We start from the raw sequence: 13,286 nt of genomic DNA, 5'->3' as shown, positions 1-13,286 counted from the left end.
CGCTAACATGCAAGGTCTGGAAAATAATCATACCCTACAGTTACTAAGCAACTAAAATTAACCATTCTATTCTTTTCATCTAAACATATCCATTTTCAGTTATGTTCTTACAGCAAACTCTGAGGAAACATACAAATACAAATGTCAATAATTCAACTTTCTATCTTTTAAAAAACGGCCTTAGTGATACAGCCTCTTCAAGTCGTAATACTTATCCGCTTGCAAAATAATAATCCACCTCTGTTCCGCCATCTCAGTATCATTCATTATATCTCCACGCCTATCTTTAGGATAAATAAGTTGAAGTGTGAAAAAAACAAAACTATGATCACTCCCTGCCTGTGGCACATGTTTAGTTAAAGTACTTCTCGTGTCCTCATTATTAATATAATAAACATGCTTCCTGGTTCTATCCCTAAGGGCTCTATTTGTCTTTCCAACATAAAATTTAGGGCATTTTACACATTTTGCAAGATAAACAAGATTTTCTGTAGAACAATCCGAATAATATCGGAATGTGGATTTCTTGCCTGTGGTTAGATGTTCAAATGCACTGTCGTTGGCAATAAATCTTCAATAATTTCAATGTGCACAGCTAAAAGTGCCTTCTCTTTCTTGCAAACTCTCAACCATAACAACCCCCATTCTATTATAGAGCCACCTCTTTAGAGACTTAGCATTTTTATAGGTAATTTGTGGGTAGGAGCCTACAATACCTTTATTACTATCATCAGCTGTCAAAAATCTGCCAATTGTTTCATACAACGTTCATTATATTTTTATTATCAGATGTAAAAGGAATACAACGTCTAAAACTCTTAAAGTCGGATCAATTGGAGTTGTCAAAAGATTTTTTACTGTCCTTAAAAAATACGGTCTGCCTTTAGTTTTTCTTTCTAGATCAACCATTTGAAAATATATATCACATTCAGAGTTTTTATACCCTCTATTTAGAAATTGCTTCTTCAGTAAACCCATTTGAGTTGACAGGGTGGCATCATTGCTTGTGAGCTTAGAAGTACATAAGGCTTGTCATCTCAACACATTTTTAAATACATAATTCGGATGCATACTCGTTCTTTCCAGGAGACTATTCTTTTTACATCCCTTCTTAAAATTTTGAGTCTCCAAAGTGTTGCTGATAAGTGTCAGCAGCATATCTAAGAAATCAATAACATCATATGATGAATGTAAGGTAAATTTGAGTAATGTGGTGGTACAACCTAAATATTCAACAAATTTCTGTAATTTACCTACAGGTCCACTCCATAAAAGATAGATTTCATCCACAAACCTCTTGTAGGAAATGACATGACTCTGGTATAACTCATTGGCTAGAACTAACTTAATTTCCCATTGAGCCAAGACCATATTTGCATCTGAGTTGGCACATGGATTACGCATGGCCACACCAGTTAACTGAATAAAGTATTTTGACTCAAACATGAAAGCATTATTTACCAACACTAACTCCATAAGCATACAAAGTGTATGTATAAAATTGCTGGAAAATCACTGTTATCAAGCAAAAATTCTCTCATTTAATCTATACCTGTGTCATTAGGAATACAGGTAAATAAAGAACATACAGCAAGGGTCACTAACAAGTTCCTTTCAATCAATAGGGTGTTCTCCAATGTCTGAAACAAATTAGCCAGAAAATCCTGAGTGTCATTTAGAATCGTGGGCATCTTTAGTAATAGAGGGTGTAAAATTTATTTCTCAATATATCGAGATGGGCTCCATTAGTCAACCCTGACTAGACACAACTGGTCTAAATGGTGGCTTCTGTGTTGATTTATATATCTTAGGAAGCCCTTTAATAATGGGTGCAACATGGGCCTTAACTATAAAATAATCATACAACTCTTTAGTAATATATCTGCAAGAAAACCTATCAAATAATTCATAGTGTACATTATTAACAACTTTCTGGATTTCTTCCATTAAAATAGACCTATAGGTGAAAGTGTCAGACAATATTGCATACATACTGTTTAAATAATCATTCTGATCCAGAACAACAATAGCTCCACCCTTGTCAGCGGGGAAGATGGTAACAGTATCAGTATTCTGAAGTTCTGTTAGTACTGCAAACTTCAAAAGAGGTCCCTGCGCGTAGGTGATTGCATAGCTCCAAATAGCAAAACTAAAAGAAAAAAATGAGCCAACAACTGTATTCTGTAAAAAAATATAAAAATATATGTATTATATTACATAGAAAGAACAAAAAAAGAACAGACCGGTTTTGGCTAAAATATTTTCATAGCCTTCATCAGTGTTAAAGACAAAAAATAGTCATTTGTTCCCTTTATACAGTACTATAAATTTATTACATATCGTGATTGGTTACCTCATAAATATTCATTTAATCTGGGTGGAAAAAGTCCAACCAGTTTGATGATCCATTTTTTCTACTTAATATCCAAGACAGAGTGCCACCCCAATTTATTAGATCTGTTACCCATGATCCTTATCAATAATCATGAAGTTGAATTAAGCTGCGGGGTGTTTTATAATGTGCTTATACAAAGCATTACTAATTCTCTTATGTTTGGTGTCACTTAAATGCTCAGAGATCCGCAATCTAAGTGGCCTTGATGTCTGTCCTACATAAAATGCAGAGCAACTCCATGAGGCCAAATAAACTAACCAGTCACTGCTACAATTTGCAAAGAAACCAATTTCAAAAATCACATCACAATTCCTGCTCGAAAATTGTTTGGACTTGGTGACCTTATTACAGTGGCTACAGTGACCACAAGGCATGCAACCAATCAATCTGTCCCTGAGAGGGGTACTGTTATTAGTCTAACCGGTAATATATTGTCAGAAGACATAAAGTACATGAAAGAAACATGGGGATTTTTGAAGTATATGGTTAACCATCAGCTAGGATGTCATCCTTATGTAAGAATAGCTAGAATTAAAACCGGCATGGAAGAAAAGGATTCAAGGTAAAATAGGACAGAGAATGTAGTGATTCAAGAGGTTAAATATTGTCAACATTTGTACAATCAGCATGCCTGTGGCCACTCTTTCAGAAAGTAGGGGAATCTGAGTTCTGCCCACTATGAGTCTCTAGAGGTAAAGATATGCAGTTTTTGGAAAGGAATTCAACTTAGGGTTACCACAGACAGCTGTGGTCTTGAAAATGAACACAGGGTTCACACTGGATATTTTTGGGGATTTACCAGCCAGGCAAAGTCAGAAAAAAGTGTGTTTTTTTAAGTGACATCCAGTTTTCAAGCTTCATCTATCCCAGTGTTCCCCAGTACTGGCAGTAATGAGCAGACAATCACAAATTAGATTAATGCTTTTACCAGCAATGATAACAGTCAGAGATACTGATTAGAATTAGCAAACCATACAATAATATGTGGGATAGAATGAATCAGCTGTGGATTGGTGCTTGATTCTATGAAATGACAGTAGCATCTGGCTTAATTGATTTCCTATGTCATCTATAGAGTTTTGAAAAGACAGACTATAGATTTTTCTCAGGGGTATTGAAAGGTGTACAGCATTTACAAGATGTTTGCATTGGTAAGTGAGCAAAAGGCTAGAAACCTTGCATGTGAGTGTTGAATGAGTGGAAAATATACTTAATAAATAGCCAAGTACATCAGGTATTCCTAATGCTTAGTCAGCTCTAGTATGTGTCTGAAATTTATTTTGAATTTGTTAATAGGGGCAGAACATTGATTTAGCAGGACCAATTTAAGGTAATGCCCGCCAGGACATACCAAACAAATTCTCAGTCATAATGTATTAATTTATTTATTTGACATTTGTTGACTGGGTTAATCCATATGAGCTTGCACCCTTTCTCAGTGGAGGCCCGAGGAGAAAAGCTTCACAGTACAAGTTATACAGGTATAAAATTCAAAGGACAAATTATGCAGGTAAAAAATTCACAGTTCAGAATAAATAAATTGACAGCTCCACAGTACAAATTATACAAGTATAAAATTCAAAGGACAAATTGAGCAAGTAAGAAATTCACAGTAAAGAATAAAAAACTTCACAGTACAAATTATGCAAGTGAAACATTAAAAGGAGTAAAGTAGAATAAAGAAAATATGATAAAAGAATATACAAAAAGGTTGAACAGATGACCAATTGCAGTGCAAGAAGAGATTTCAGTGAATAAGGGATAACGAATTAGAAGTGAGCATTGAGGAGGATTTGGTCAGAGCAAAGTAGCAAAGATGCAGAAGATTTCTTATTGGTGGTCTAGTATGAGAGTCATAGAAGTTAGTTTGACAAGTAGTAGTTTGAGAAGAAATAAGTGATAAAGGTTGAAGAGAAAGGAAAATTAGTATAAGTATTTACATAGGAAAATTTGTACAGAGTATAGAAGCAGCTTCATAGACAACATATTAGCTCAAGAATGAATGAGAAAGTGCAGTTATAAAGGGGAAAAAAGAAAGATATCTATCGAGACACTAAATTACTGAATAGTAAAATAAGCACAAATAAATAAAACAAAATATATTAAACAGGAACAGAATAAAATTTGCAATCAGTACATTGCATCTTCTCGTGAATACATTTTGACAAATGTACTGTTCATTTCTGTAGAAATATAAGGTCTTCTGGAGAAAGGAAAAAGCTAAGAAAAATGTTGATGAGGAAAACGTTATATATACTTAGGTGACGAAAGTCAAAATAGAAGCTGCTTTGAAATAAAGGAGAATGAAAGGCAAGGTTATTGAGAAGCATCCATCGTGGAGGCATACACAGTTAGCTGTTTCTGAAATATGACTTTTAAGGTCTTATAGAAAGCACAATAGGATTCATTACTTTCTCATTTCCTGGCTGCAACATCACAGACACTATAATCACTGCTAGTTCATATATTATGGAATGGTAGAAAGAGAGGATATGATGACTAAAAGACAAATTACAGTGATCTGTTATTTCTGCATCTTCTAGAGGAGCATAACAGTATGTACAGTTTCAGAAGTCTACAAGAAGGGAAATGAGGAACACGACAATTCTGAGTTAAATCAGGAGTCACTTTGGAATTGTTATAGTTGTGAGTTTGTTGACAACAGGGATAATATTTACGATGATAAAAGAGTATTCCTTTTTCCATTGCAACAAAGGAATTCTGGTGCTATAGTATGTTATTTATTTATTTATTTATTGATGTATGTATGTATGTATGTATGTATTTATTTATTTATGTACTTATTTATTTATTGTTTGTGTGTGTGGCCCACAGTAATAGGTTGCTACATTTGGCCTTTGTCATTTCCATGTGATTTTAAAAATTCAATTAAGATCCATCCAATTTAAAGGGCAAAGGTGAAGAAAGATTAGGAGTTTACATTATTTAATTTTATTTATTTATTCAGTTTGGTATCTGGGATAGAGCACTAATCTTTGGCAGTGGAGAGCACCCCTGCCTTACCAGGCTATACCTCATGCCACGAATTCCGACCCCAAAATGAGGGTGGTGGAGTCTCTGTCTTCATTAAGGACAGGCACACCCCCAGACTGGTTTGCCAGTATGAATGACTGGAACTACTCCAGGTACAACTGACAGGTGAGAAGACATCCATCTAAGTTATAGCTAGCTATAGACCCCCTCCATGTCTCAGGACACCCACTCCTCTTACCTGGATTTACTTGGCTCCATCAAGGTACCCCAAAATACTTGGATCCTTGTTGATTTCAACTACCCCACCATAGACTGGGTGAACTATTTTTGCACTAATGCACTCTCTCAACAATTCCTCAACTTCATCATTTCTAACGCACTAATCCAGCTCATCTCATCCCCCACAAGGGGAGATAACGTTCTGGACTTAGTTCTCACCAAAATGGGTGACCGCTGGACCACTCCTATAGTATGTTCTTCCCTGGTGAGATCAGATCATCTGACTGTCTCATTCGAAGTTTCTATCCCACCCAACCCCCCTCCCCCGCAGCCTTAATCAAGTTAAAAAACTTCTCAAAAGCAGACTACAACCTCCTAAGGGAAGGTAACTGTAGCTTGACACCACTGCCCCCCTCAGAGGATGTAAACAACTATGCTGAACAGTATGCCAAGGCAGTATACAGGTACCTGTGCAACTGCATGGACTCAGCCATATCTAATAGAACTAAAACCTGCTCCTCAAGGAAACACAAACCTGTTTGGTGGACATCCTCTATCAACAGGCTTTTCAACAAAAGGAAGAAACTGTTGTCCAAGGGTAAAAAGGAACAAATTCAAAATTGGAAAAACTCTCTCCTTAGCCTAAACAAGCAAATTAGATCACTAGTGAAAACCTCCAAGGCCAATTATGAATTGAATCCAGCCTCCATAATAAAGAGAAACTATAAAGTCTTCTTCAGTTATGTCAGGAACCTCTGTGGCAAAGCCCGGTTGTGTTCCAAATTAGAACTTAACAGTAACACTTACACTGATCCTGTGAACGTAGACAATCTGCTAACAGATAGGTTCAGTGCAAACTTTACCCCACTGGCCCTTTCGACATCCATGATACTTGTCCCACACCTCACATCTCCATAGATCAAGCGTTATACGCCCTATCCAAGGCAAAGAACACAACTTCCATGGACTCTGATAGTATCCCAGGATGTATTCTGCACCATCTCCAGCAAGAACTGACTTTGCCATTGAGCATCTAGAGAGATGATTGACTTTCTGGATGTGAGATTATCTCTTGATCCGGGGAAGGGAATAGACACTTGCCTATAGGAAAGATATGTGGCGAAAGCACATGCTCCATTTTTCCAATATGCATCCTAGGCATATTTTCTCTAACATTGTTGAAAATCAAATTGTAAAGGATTTCAAAGCTATGTACAGAAGAGGCAAACTTTCTCCAGGAAGAAGAGAGGCTTATTAATAATTTCAGCCAACGGGGATATGGAAAGAGAAGTTTAGAACTAAACAAGACCAGAATTAATGACATACATAAAGGAAAAGGCAAGCCTTGTTATTCCTCTAAGGTCAGAGAAGGTGAAAGTACACCAACCCTAGCTATACCTAAAAGAACATCTAACTTAAGGGTCAATTTGACTTACACTATGGATCATGATAACATATGCCAGGTGATCACAAAGTTCTGGCCGATTCTTACTTTGGATAATAAGTTAAAAGAGATTGTTGGAGATAACCCAAGTTTCCTTTTCAAAAATAAAAAGAATCTCAAAAGGATTTTATGCTCAAATGATGGGATATGTAACAACTACGTACATAATAATTGATCAGGAACAAAGAAATGTGGTTTCTGCAATGTCTGCAATGTAATCAATTGTAGCAACAAATTTAAGCATCCGGTTACTAAACAGACATTTGTTTTTCATGGATTAGCTAATTGTCTAACCAGCAATATTGTTTACATAGCTACCTGCACTTCCTGCACAGCATTTTATGTTGGAAAAACTAATATGAAGCTAAAGGAAAGAATTATCAAACATCAATCTGATATACGTAACAGAAAGGAAACAAACTCTCTTTTTCTTCATTTACTTGAGCTTGAGGGACATAGCTTTGTTTTCATGGTCATTTCAAAGATACATTTTACTTCCAGAGAAGGAGACCTTACCAATCTGATTGAGAGAGAAGAAGCCAAATGAACAATGCGGCTGAGAGCAGATAACCACCCTGGCCTTAATGGCTGTGTTCCCTTAAAACCTTTTCTTAAAACTAGACGAGCAATGAGCTATGCTCACTTATGACCTGTTTTTATTGACAGAAACCTTAGGTATACTGACTTAGGCTCTGATGTCCCAAAGAAACTGTTGAAATGAAATAAAAAGAAGCACCCTAAATGATCATCTTTATGTTTTTTTTTTTTTATTATTTTTCACCTTTTTCTCTCAAAATCTTGGCTTTTATGCAGAGCTTGTTCTTTTAACCAGAACCTACTGAAAATATTTTACTAATATTCCTTCTGAAAATATGTCTGTGTGTCTTAGAAACGTCAAACTGTCATGTTGTTTTAAACAAAGAGTTTTAAATAAAGAGTTTTAACTTCAAGCTATGGAGGTGTGTACCAATGGACTAACTTGATTGGTTAACATTCATCATTCACTGAGGTGTTTCATTGGATGATACCAACTTTTAAACACTGAACCCAGCTTACCTACTTGGATCTGAAGAAGGCTTGAAAAAGCTGAAAGCACTTGTCCATTGTTTACATCAGAAGGGTTCTTCACTTTTATGTTCGTTTTTTCTGTTTTTATGACATCCACATGTTTTAAAGCTGTGGAATTACAACACCACTTGACTTTTACAACAGCAAAGCTCTATATTTCATATATTGTGGACTCAACATGGTAAAAGCCTGCTATTGAAGTTGTTGTTTTGAAGCCGTCTTTCTGTCATTTTGATTGTTTAGCAAGTTTTGAAAACTCAGATGAAATACTAATACCTGTGGTGTATCGCTCTTCCAATATTTACATTGTTTTTTGTTCTGCTGAGTGTTCTTTAGTGGAATTAACCTCTTTTTCTGGATTTGACTTTTGTTTGCTGTGTATTCCACACACAGTTTGTAACAGCAGTTTGTACTAAGAGTCACTACTTTTTACTGCCTTTTCCACGCAATGTCTCTAGATTTAATTGACATAGAAAGAAAGAAGTTAGCGACAGGCTTTATGTCTGGCACTATTAATCCACTGATTCAGTTGAATCTTGCAACAACTGGGTTTTCAGTTGTGGAAACTGAAAAGGTTGACCTAAACTTTGAGTCTATTTTTAAAACAGTTGAAAATGCGGCCTTTAAGCTAAAGAGATTACAATGGCAATGTTTCCAAATGGAAGCCTGCATACATCATCAGGTTATTCCAAGAGGTCTCAGGGTTAGATGTATGCCCAGTTATGGAAACACCTACCCTGAGCTTTTGGCCAAATGGCAAACAATTAATATACAGACAAGTTTCAGTTATATGAAACTGCTGGTTGACTTCTTCAAGCCTTAAGAAGAAGAAATGAGCACCTTGATAGAAGAGAAACAAAAAGAACTTGAAAGTATGAATTTGTCTGATAACAACTTCATGAAATTGGAGAATTTACAGGATAAGCTAGCAGCATATGAAGTTAAGCTAAAAGGCATTAAAAGTCAGAAATTAATGAGAGACTTTAATGATATACAGAAAGGCCATTTATTTGAATGGCCAAAGTCAGAAACTTCAATGAGCATCCATGGAAAGAATATAGAAATCCTGAGCAGAGAGGTACAACTCTGCACACCAATAATAATAATAACCATAGATCTCGAGATCTTTTGGTTAGTGCACAAGTACATCACATGGACAAACAAGAGCCTATAGTCAGAACAGTCCCAAATGGGAGTATTGTCACCAATGAAAATGCTTGTGTTATCAAACAAGAACATGACTCAGATGCAATTATTAATGTCAATAATACTAGTCCTTTTAAAAGCACTGGCATCAATGGTCATCCACTAGGAACAATACCTAAGAGAGGAGCACAACATGTTACCATCACAGAGCAGCTCCCTTTTTTAATGATGAACAAAGTCTCTCAAACAGGGAGATTTGTAAGCAGAGAGAGAAAAAAAAGGAAAGTAACACAATAAATTCTTTAGTGGTTGATATTTCGAACATTCAGCTCACTCACTCTCAGATGGATCTATTAGAGAAAGGTCTCAGCATTATTCCTGCAACCAAATCTACACATGATGAATTTGCACTGGACCTTAGAATGTTTGAAAGGAATCTTACTTTGAAGTATATTTTTGGGGATGGAAATGATAAATGTCCCATTAAAAATAATATTATGCTCAAAAAACCGAGCATATTTGTTCCCCTCAACCACCCAGCCATGGATTATTTTATTCATGCCTGTGAAGAGGAGTTAATGAGAACAAGAATGTCTCAAAAAGGGAAACAGTTTTTCAATCTAACCAAAGAAGAAAATCAGGCACTTAAAGAGCTTAAAGAAAGGAATGATATTGTGGTTAAACCTGCTGACAAAAGAGGAGCCATAGTGGTAATGGATGCAATGATGTATGTCCAATGGATGAAAGAATTATTAAGTGATCAAAAGACCTATTCCTTGATTAGTAAGAATGAACTAAATATTATGAAATGGAAGATCCAGCAGGCTATTTATGACATGCTATTGCAAAGAGAGATTAATGAGTATTTGCATGATCTTTACATCACTGAGCACTCCACCGTACCAACTATCATTACCAAAAATTCATAAAGATCTTAAACCCCCACCTTTAAGACCAATTGTGGCTGGTAGAGGATGGTTAACGGAATCTATTTCTATGTTTATTGAGCAAGAACTAAAAAAGATGCTACCTAGGGCCTCCACTGTGATTAAAGATACAGCTGAGTTTCTACAGCATCTGTATATAGCTCTAGAACATCGTGATGATCTTGAGAGTCTCCTATTGGTAACCCTAGACGTGAATAGTTTATTCACTTCTATACCAAATAATTATGGCATTGGTGCAGTAAGAGAATTTCTAACTGAAGAGATGGTAGAATCACGTTTGATATGTGATCTTTTGGAAATCGTGTTGGAGTACAATGTGTTTACCTATGACAACAGCTACTATTGGCAGAGATGGGTGGTTGCCATGGGCATGCCCTGTGCCAATAGCTATGCAAACTTGGATTTAGCCAACTGGGAGAGAGCTTGGTCCAAGGATGCTAATAACATTTGGAATGACCAGATAATTCTGTACAGTCGGTTTGTGGATGACACCTTCATTGTATGGAAGGGCAAAGAAGAAGATTTAAGAAGCTTTGTTAACTTCCTGTCACAGACCACTACTTTCTTGAAATTTGATGTAAAAAAATCTAGAGAGATGATTGACTTTCTGGATGTGAGATTATCTCTTGATCCAGGGAAGGGAATAGACACTTGCCTCTACAGGAAAGATATGTGGCGAAACCACATGCTCCATTTTTCCAGTATGCATCCTAGGCATATTTTCTCTAACATTGTTGAAAATCAAATTGCAAGGATTTCAAAGCTATGTACAGAAGAGACAACCTTTCTCCAGGAAGAAGAGAGGCTTATTAACAATTTCAGCCAACAAGGATATGGAAAGAAAAGTTTAGAACTAAACAAGACCAGAATTAATAACATACGTAAAGGAAAAGACCAACCTTTTTATTCCTCTAAGGCCAGAGAAGGTGAAAGTCCACCTTCCCTAGCTATACCTAAAAGAGCATCTAACTTAAGGGTCAATTTGACTTACACTATGGACCATGATAACATATGCCAGGTGATCAAAAAGTTCTGGCCGATTCTTACTTCGGATAAAAAGTTAAAAGAGATTGTTGGAGATAACCCAAGTTTCCTTTTCAAAATAAAAAGAATCTCAAAAGTATTTTATGCTCAAATGATGGGATATGTAACAACTACGTACATAATAATTCATCAGGAACAAAGAAATGTGGTTTCTGCAAGGTCTGCAATGTAATCAATTGTAGCAACACATTTAAGCATCCGGTTACTAAACAGACATTTGTTTTTCATGGATTAGCTAATTTCCTAACCAGTGATATTGTTTACATAGCTACCTGCACTTCCTGCACAGCATTTTATGTTGGAAAAACTAATATGAAGCTAAAAGAAAGAATTATCAAACATCAATCTGATATACGTAACAGAAAGGAAACAAACTCTTTTTCTTCACTTACGTGAGCATGAGGGACATAGCTTTGTTTTCATGGTCATTTCAAAGATACATTTTACTTCCAGAGAAGGAGACCTGACCAATCTGACTGAGAGAGAAGAAGCCAAATGGATAATGCGGCTGAGGGCAGATAACCACCCTGGCCTTAATGGCTGTGTTCCCTTAAAATCTTTTCTTAAAAATAGACGAGCAATGAGCTATGCTCACTTATGACCTGTTTTTATTGACAGAAATCTTAGGTATAAAGACCTAGGCTCTGATGTCCCAAAGAAACTGTTGAAATGAAATAAAAAGAAGCGCCCTAAATGATCATCTTTATTTATTTTTTTTTATTTTTATTTTTCACCTTTTTCTCTCAAAATCTTGGCTTTTATGCAGAGCTTGATCTTTTAACCAGAACCTACTGAAAATATTTTACTAATATTCCTTCTGAAAATATGTCTGAGTATGTCTTAGAAACATCAAACTGTCATGTTGTTTTAAACAAAGAGTTTTAAATAAAAAGTTTTCACTTCAAGCTATGGAGGTGTGTACCAATGGACTAACTTTATTGGTTAACATTCATCATTCACTGTAGGTTGTTTCATTGGATGATACCAACTTTTAAACACTGAACCCAGATTACCTACTTGGATCTGAAGAAGGCTTGAAAAAGCTGAAAGCACTTGTCCATTGTTTACATCAGAAGGGTTCTTCACTTTTATGTTCGTTTTTTCTGTTTTTATGACATCCACATGTTTTAAAGCTGTGGAATTACAATGCCACTTGACTTTTACAACAGCAAAGCTCTATATTTTATATATTGTGGACTCAACATGGTAAAAGCCTGTTATTGAAGCTGTTGTTTTGAAGCTGTCTTTCTGCCATTTTGGTTGTTTAGCAAGTTTTGAATACTCAGATGAAATACTAATACCTGTGGTGCAACGCTCTTCCAATATTTACATTGTTTTTTGTTCTGCTGAGCCTTCTTTAGCGGAATTCACCTCTTTTTCTGGATTTAACTTTATTAGATCTGTTACCCATGATCCTTATCAATAATCATGAAGTTGAATGAAGCTGCGGGGTGTTTTAAAGTGTGCTTATACAAAGCATTACTAATTCTCTTATGTTTGGTGTCACTTAAATGCTCAGAGATCTGCAATCTAAGTGGCCTTGATGTCTGTCCTACAAAAAATGCAGAGCAACTCCATGAGGCCAAATAATCTAACCAGTCACTACTACAATTTGCAAAGAAACCAATTTCAAAAACCACACCACAATTCCTGCTCGAAAATTGTTTGGACTTGGTGACCGTATTACAGTGGCTACAGTGACCACAAGGCATGCAACCAATCAATCTGTCCCTGAGAGGGGTAATGTTATTAGTCTAACCAGTAGTATATTGTCAGCAGACATATAGTACTTCAAAGAAACATGGGTATTTTTGATTTAGTAAGTATATGGTTAACCATCAGCTAGGATGTCATCCTTATGTAAGAATAGCTAGAATTAAAACCGGCATGGAAGAAAAGGATTCAAGGTAAAATAGGACAGAGAATGTAGTGATTCAAGAGGTTAAGTATTGTCAACGTTTGCACAATCAGCATGCCTGTGGCCACTCTTTCAGAGAGTAGGTGAATCTGAGTTCTGTCCACTATGAGT

Source organism: Protopterus annectens, chromosome 10.part0 (genome assembly GCF_019279795.1).
Source record: "Protopterus annectens isolate FY-2018-M chromosome 10.part0, PAN1.0, whole genome shotgun sequence".
In the NCBI taxonomy this organism is placed as follows: domain Eukaryota; kingdom Metazoa; phylum Chordata; order Ceratodontiformes; family Protopteridae; genus Protopterus; species Protopterus annectens.
The sequence above is the reverse complement of the archived record's forward strand: the minus strand, read 5'-3'. Positions refer to the sequence as shown.